Below are 7500 nucleotides of genomic sequence, written 5' to 3' on the forward strand. Positions count from 1 at the left end.
TGTTTCAAGACGGGTCGTGAAATTGTCCAAAGCTGAAGCGCCGCTGACGGGAGCGATTATTCCGCCCGAGAGCATCCCGAGCCAACAGCGGCGCGGGTCCGGGGCCGGGCCAGGTAGGTCCGTCATCCGGGAAGAACCGCGCGCGCTTGCCGGGAGCCCGAGCGCCCAAAGGGGCGAATCGACTCCTCCAGATATACCGCCGAGCAGCCAGCCAGGACACCGGGGCTCTGCCCAACAGACGCGAACCGAGGCCCGCGGAAGGACAGGCTGCGCACCCGGGCCGTAGGCCGGCACCCAGCGGGTCGCGACGTCCTACTAGGGGAGAAGTGCGGCCCACCGCACACCGGAACGGCCCCACCCCGCGGCGAGTGGAAAGGCAACCGGACACGACCCCGCCGCGGATTGCTCCGCGCGGGCGGCCGGCCCCATCTGCCGAGGGCGGGGGCCAGTGGCCGGATGGGCGTGAATCTCACCCGTTCGACCTTTCGGACTTCTCACGTTTACCCCAGAACGGTTTCACGTACTTTTGAACTCTCTCTTCAAAGTTCTTTTCAACTTTCCCTCACGGTACTTGTTCGCTATCGGTCTCGTGGTCATATTTAGTCTCAGATGGAGTTTACCACCCACTTGGAGCTGCACTCTCAAGCAACCCGACTCGAAGGAGAGGTCCCGCCGACGCTCGCACCGGCCGCTACGGGCCTGGCACCCTCTACGGGCCGTGGCCTCATTCAAGTTGGACTTGGGCTCGGCGCGAGGCGTCGGGGTAGTGGACCCTCCCAAACACCACATGCCACGACAGGCGGCAGCCTGCGGGGTTCGGTGCTGGACTCTTCCCTGTTCGCTCGCCGCTACTGGGGGAATCCTTGTTAGTTTCTTTTCCTCCGCTTAGTAATATGCTTAAATTCAGCGGGTAGTCTCGCCTGCTCTGAGGTCGTTGTACGAGGTGTCGCACGCCACACCGCCAGCCGGCTGTGCACGCTACCGAGAAAGTACCGGTATGCGAACCGCCAGGCGACGGGCGCGCATCGCACGTTTAAGGAGACGCGGCCGGCCACACAGGCGACCACGACACTCCCACGTCTCCGAAGCGGGACAAACGCCGCGCGCTTCAGTATACGTAGCCGACCCTCAGCCAGACGTGGCCCGGGAACGGAATCCATGGACCGCAATGTGCGTTCGAAACGTCGATGTTCATGTGTCCTGCAGTTCACATGTCGACGCGCAATTTGCTGCGTTCTTCATCGACCCACGAGCCGAGTGATCCACCGTCCTGGGTGATCTTTTCCTTTTCAGTCTCCCACTGTCTCTTTCAAGACAGTAGCATTTGCGGGACTGAGGCGTCTGACGGCCCCTGTTCCACTATTTTTTTGTGTCCAACGGCCTCACAGCCGATGGGCGTCGTACGGCTCCACACCGGAGCGGACAGGCACTCGGGCGAACGTCATTCAAAACCGGCGCCAGGCGCCAGGTACCGCAGGCCAGCCGCTCCAGAGCTTCAGCGCTCGTACCACACAACAACAACACTTCCGCTAGTTTTGAGAGGCACGCGTGGTTCCGCACGCGGCGCACGGCCACTGCCGTACAGGTAGCGTGTTGCGCGACACGACACGCACATCGAAAGACATGCAGTCTAGTCGGTAATGATCCTTCCGCAGGTTCACCTACGGAAACCTTGTTACGACTTTTACTTCCTCTAAATGATCAAGTTTGGTCATCTTTCCGGTAGCATCGGCAACGACAGAGTCGATGCCGCGTACCAGTCCGAAGACCTCACTAAATCATTCAATCGGTAGTAGCGACGGGCGGTGTGTACAAAGGGCAGGGACGTAATCAACGCGAGCTTATGACTCGCGCTTACTGGGAATTCCTCGTTCATGGGGAACAATTGCAAGCCCCAATCCCTAGCACGAAGGAGGTTCAGCGGGTTACCCCGACCTTTCGGCCTAGGAAGACACGCTGATTCCTTCAGTGTAGCGCGCGTGCGGCCCAGAACATCTAAGGGCATCACAGACCTGTTATTGCTCAATCTCGTGCGGCTAGAAGCCGCCTGTCCCTCTAAGAAGAAAAGTAATCGCTGACAGCACGAAGGATGTCACGCGACTAGTTAGCAGGCTAGAGTCTCGTTCGTTATCGGAATTAACCAGACAAATCGCTCCACCAACTAAGAACGGCCATGCACCACCACCCACCGAATCAAGAAAGAGCTATCAATCTGTCAATCCTTCCGGTGTCCGGGCCTGGTGAGGTTTCCCGTGTTGAGTCAAATTAAGCCGCAGGCTCCACTCCTGGTGGTGCCCTTCCGTCAATTCCTTTAAGTTTCAGCTTTGCAACCATACTTCCCCCGGAACCCAAAAGCTTTGGTTTCCCGGAGGCTGCCCGCCGAGTCATCGGAGGAACTGCGGCGGATCGCTGGCTGGCATCGTTTATGGTTAGAACTAGGGCGGTATCTGATCGCCTTCGAACCTCTAACTTTCGTTCTTGATTAATGAAAACATACTTGGCAAATGCTTTCGCTTCTGTTCGTCTTGCGACGATCCAAGAATTTCACCTCTAACGTCGCAATACGAATGCCCCCGCCTGTCCCTATTAATCATTACCTCGGGTTCCGAAAACCAACAAAATAGAACCGAGGTCCTATTCCATTATTCCATGCACACAGTATTCAGGCGGGCTTGCCTGCTTTAAGCACTCTAATTTGTTCAAAGTAAACGTGCCGGCCCACCGAGACACTCAACAAAGAGCACCCTGGTAGGATTTAAACGGGGTCCGCCTCGGGACGCGAAAGCACCCCTTCGGCTCGCCCCACCGGCAGGACGTCCCACGATACATGCCAGTTAAACACCGACGGGCGGTGAACCAACAGCGTGGGACACAAATCCAACTACGAGCTTTTTAACCGCAACAACTTTAATATACGCTATTGGAGCTGGAATTACCGCGGCTGCTGGCACCAGACTTGCCCTCCAATAGATACTCGTTAAAGGATTTAAAGTGTACTCATTCCGATTACGGGGCCTCGGATGAGTCCCGTATCGTTATTTTTCGTCACTACCTCCCCGTGCCGGGAGTGGGTAATTTGCGCGCCTGCTGCCTTCCTTGGATGTGGTAGCCGTTTCTCAGGCTCCCTCTCCGGAAACACACGCGAGACAGATGTTACCCGTTACAACCATGGTAGGCGCAGAACCTACCATCGACAGTTGATAAGGCAGACATTTGAAAGATGCGTCGCCGGTACGAGGACCGTGCGATCAGCCCAAAGTTATTCAGAGTCACCAAGGCAAACGGACCAGACAAGCCAATCCGATTGGTTTTGATCTAATAAAAGCGTCCCTTCCATCTCTGGTCGGGACTCTGTTTGCATGTATTAGCTCTAGAATTACCACAGTTATCCAAGTAACGTGGGTACGATCTAAGGAACCATAACTGATTTAATGAGCCATTCGCGGTTTCACCTTAATGCGGCTTGTACTGAGACATGCATGGCTTAATCTTTGAGACAAGCATATGACTACTGGCAGGATCAACCAGGGAGCTGCGTCAACTAGAGCTGAGCAGCCGGCCGCCCGGGAGTGTGTCCCGGGGGCCCGCGCGAACACGCAAGCGTCCGCTCAATTATTCTGCAAACAGGAGGAGGCCGAGCTCCCCTGCACGATACACCTCGAAACCCTCTCAGGTCCCGGCGGCGCGCAGCGCCGTCCTAGGTACTTGGTCGGTTTCGAGAGAGGCGCAATCACCCGGAGTTAGGCGAGTAGACGGTTTTAGTGCAAACACCCTTGCTCCCAACTGAGCTTGCCGCTGCCGACAGAGGCCCGGGAGCGTGCTGTCGTGGCATTGCCGGCGGGAGACAACACGCGCCACCTATGGTGACCGGCAGCTCCAACGCCAGCGCCACACAAGGGCAAAGCCCCACTTGGGTGCAGAAGCGAACTCTCCCAGCACAGCGCACGCGCCAACACGTCCGCACAACTGCGATACAAACCACCTGCGAGAACCGCTGGGGCGACCGAGCAGCAGACGGCGTCGCGGCGCCGAGTGCCAGGCGGCGGCGCATCCTCAACGCACACAGTCCTCAATCAGACCAGCACACTGCAGATGTCCACCGCGCTTCGCACCGGGCTCGGCTGAACCAACTTTGGCCGCCAGGCGCCGCGTGCAGGGTGCGCCGCAGCGTAGCTGCGCCGCCTGCCGGGCCCGTCTGCTGGCGCTCCTGCCACTCGGCGCCCCCCACCAGCCGGCTGTTGCGCGTGCGCCCACGCAGCGCGCGGCCAACACGCCGGGCGGCCCCCCTTCACCGGCCGGGAACAGTCCCACCAAGCCACCGCCGCGTATCGCTTCATACCCACATGGGCCTAGTCACGTGTGTGGATGTGGCGGGTACCGCTGAAACAACCGGTTAATAGCTGTACCGATCGTCGCCATTACAGATTCACCTCCAGCGTGAACAACCGCTCAACAACGGATTTCCAGTTCATTTGCGTATCTTGGGCAGTAAACGTAGATGTCCACCTACATTTGCGAATTCAACAATTCTTGCATGCCAGGATGTCATGTGTCACGACACGCTACATCAGACCACATACACACTGCGACATGTGCAGAAGAGAACACGTGGAAGGTGGCCCGCGCACGTATGCGATGTCCCTTCCGCGATCCACTGTCAACCGGCATCTGCGGCATGTCCCAGATATGGAACGCGGTCCACCAGGGTAGCACTTTGTGTGAGGCAATACGACAAAGTCGGAATACACGCGTCACTACATCAGACGGCTCACGCTGACCTGACCTGACCTGACCTGACCTGACTCACCGCACCACCACACCCAGCGACCCAGGGTGACATACAATGCGTTCGTACGTTCCTCCCACACGCCTCTACGGCGTACCACAGTGCAACCTAGCTGTTATTGGGAGACGAGACAAGTAGCATCGAGCACAACATATGGAAATTGAGATTCGACACCGTTGGGCACAGCCAGCGTACGGTCACACGTATCACACTACTTCACTCTGTACGTAACGACCGATGATCGGTACAGCGTGTGGGTTACGCGTACGACATCAGCGGACAATGGACACAGACCATACCACGACGTACACTGAGGGCGTCGACATCTGAATGCAACTGAACAGCTGCGAGGCTCATTTAACACTCAAACGCCAGACCGACCAGCTTGAGAGGACAGAGACACAAAGAGAGGGACAGAGGGAGGGGGGGGGGGGCCGATATAGTCCTATTGCAGTACAATTGACAGTGGATAGCGGGAATATGTGGAAAGTAAGCAACACTCGCAAGACATCTACATGAGGATAACAACGACACCAGAGATTCCGAGCAGTGAACTATGTTAGGCAAAGGGACAACGTGGGTTAGGTTAAGGGACAACGTGGGTTAGGTTAAGGGACAACGTGGGTTAGGTTAAGGGACAACGTGGGTTAGGTTAAGGGACAACGTGGGTTAGGTTAAGGGACAACGTGGGTTAGGTTAAGGGACAACGTGGGTTAGGTTAAGGGACAACGTGGGTTAGGTTAAGGGACAACGTGGGTTAGGTTAAGGGACAACGTGGGTTAGGTTAAGGGACAACGTGGGTTAGGTTAAGGGACAACGTGGGTTAGGTTAAGGGACAACGTGGGTTAGGTTAAGGGACAACGTGGGTTAGGTTAAGGGACAACGTGGGTTAGGTTAAGGGACAACGTGGGTTAGGTTAAGGGGCAACTTGAGTTAGGTTAAGGGGCAACTTGAGTTAGGTTAAGGGGCAACTTGAGTTAGGTTAAGGGGCAAATTGAGTTAGGTTAAGGGACAACTTGAGTTAGGTTAAGGGACAACTTGAGTTAGGTTAAGGGACAACTTGAGTTAGGTTAAGGGACAACTTGAGTTAGGTTAAGGGACAACTTGAGTTAGGTTAAGGGACAACTTGAGTTAGGTTAAGGGACAACTTGAGTTAGGTTAAGGGACAACTTGAGTTAGGTTAAGGGACAACTTGAGTTAGGTTAAGGGGCAACTTGAGTTAGGTTAAGGGGCAACTTGAGTTAGGTTAAGGGGCAACTTGAGTTAGGTTAAGGGGCAACTTGAGTTAGGTTAAGGGGCAACTTGAGTTAGGTTAAGGGGCAACTTGAGTTAGGTTAAGGGGCAACTTGAGTTAGGTTAAGGGGCAACTTGAGTTAGGTTAAGGGGCAACTTGAGTTAGGTTAAGGGGCAACTTGAGTTAGGTTAAGGGGCAACTTGAGTTAGGTTAAGGGGCAACTTGAGTTAGGTTAAGGGGCAAATTGAGTTAGGTTAAGGGGCAAATTGAGTTAGGTTAAGGGGCAACTTGAGTTAGGTTAAGGGGCAACTTGAGTTAGGTTAAGGGGCAACTTGAGTTAGGTTAAGGGGCAACTTGAGTTAGGTTAAGGGGCAACTTGAGTTAGGTTAAGGGGCAACTTGAGTTAGGTTAAGGGGCAACTTGAGTTAGGTTAAGGGGCAACTTGAGTTAGGTTAAGGGGCAACTTGAGTTAGGTTAAGGGGCAACTTGAGTTAGGTTAAGGGGCAAATTGAGTTAGGTTAAGGGGCAAATTGAGTTAGGTTAAGGGGCAAATTGAGTTAGGTTAAGGGGCAAATTGAGTTAGGTTAAGGGGCAAATTGAGTTAGGTTAAGGGGCAAATTGAGTTAGGTTAAGGGGCAAATTGAGTTAGGTTAAGGGGCAAATTGAGTTAGGTCAAATTGAGTTAGGTTAAGGGGCAAATTGAGTTAGGTTAAGGGGCAAATTGAGTTAGGTTAAGGGGCAAATTGAGTTAGGTTAAGGGGCAAATTGAGTTAGGTTAAGGGGCAAATTGAGTTAGGTTAAGGGGCAAATTGAGTTAGGTTAAGGGGCAAATTGAGTTAGGTTAAGGGATAATCTGGTACAACCACAGTTAGGTTAAGCGATAATCTGGTACATCCACAGTTAGGTTAAGCGATAATCTGGTACAGCCACAGTTAGGTTAAGCGATAATCTGGTACAGCCACAGTTAGGTTAAGCGATAATCTGGTACAGCCACAGTTAGGTTAAGCGATAATCTGGTACAGCCACAGTTAGGTTAAGCGATAATCTGGTACAGCCACAGTTAGGTTAAGCGATAATCTGGTACAGCCACAGTTAGGTTAAGCGATAATCTGGTACAGCCACAGTTAGGTTAAGCGATAATCTGGTACAGCCACAGTTAGGTTAAGCGATAATCTGGTACAGCCACAGTTAGGTTAAGCGATAATCTGGTACAGCCACAGTTAGGTTAAGCGATAATCTGGTACAGCCACAGTTAGGTTAAGCGATAATCTGGTACAGCCACAGTTAGGTTAAGCGATAATCTGGTACAGCCACAGTTAGGTTAAGCGATAATCTGGTACAGCCACAGTTAGGTTAAGCGATAATCTGGTACATCCACAGTTAGGTTAAGCGATAATCTTGGTTAAATTCGGTATTGTGTGGGAAGGGGGCAGAGAGAGTGGGGGGGGGGGGGGGGGTGGATAGTGGTGGCAGTACGCGG

General features: G+C 53.8%; 3 non-coding genes across 3 annotated transcripts in view; all 3 read right to left on the reverse strand.

The window, feature by feature from the left end:
- The window catches only part of LOC126327750 (large subunit ribosomal RNA), a 4222-nt gene extending 3288 nt beyond the window's left edge, over positions 1-934 (reverse strand). The window contains exon 1 of the ribosomal RNA XR_007561437.1: positions 1-934. This exon is cut by the window's left edge and continues 3288 nt beyond it. This is a non-coding gene — a ribosomal RNA (large subunit ribosomal RNA).
- A 188-nt stretch (positions 935-1122) lies between these two features.
- On the reverse strand, positions 1123-1277 carry LOC126327792 (5.8S ribosomal RNA). Its single transcript, XR_007561474.1, has one exon. It is a non-coding gene; the product is annotated as a 5.8S ribosomal RNA (ribosomal RNA).
- A 361-nt stretch (positions 1278-1638) lies between these two features.
- Positions 1639-3531, reverse strand: LOC126327736 (small subunit ribosomal RNA). Its single transcript, XR_007561423.1, has one exon. It is a non-coding gene; the product is annotated as a small subunit ribosomal RNA (ribosomal RNA).
- Between the last annotated feature and the right edge of the window lie 3969 nt (positions 3532-7500).

The sequence above is a fragment of the Schistocerca gregaria genome, unplaced genomic scaffold (assembly GCF_023897955.1).
Source record: "Schistocerca gregaria isolate iqSchGreg1 unplaced genomic scaffold, iqSchGreg1.2 ptg001059l, whole genome shotgun sequence".
Lineage (NCBI taxonomy): Eukaryota > Metazoa > Arthropoda > Insecta > Orthoptera > Acrididae > Schistocerca > Schistocerca gregaria.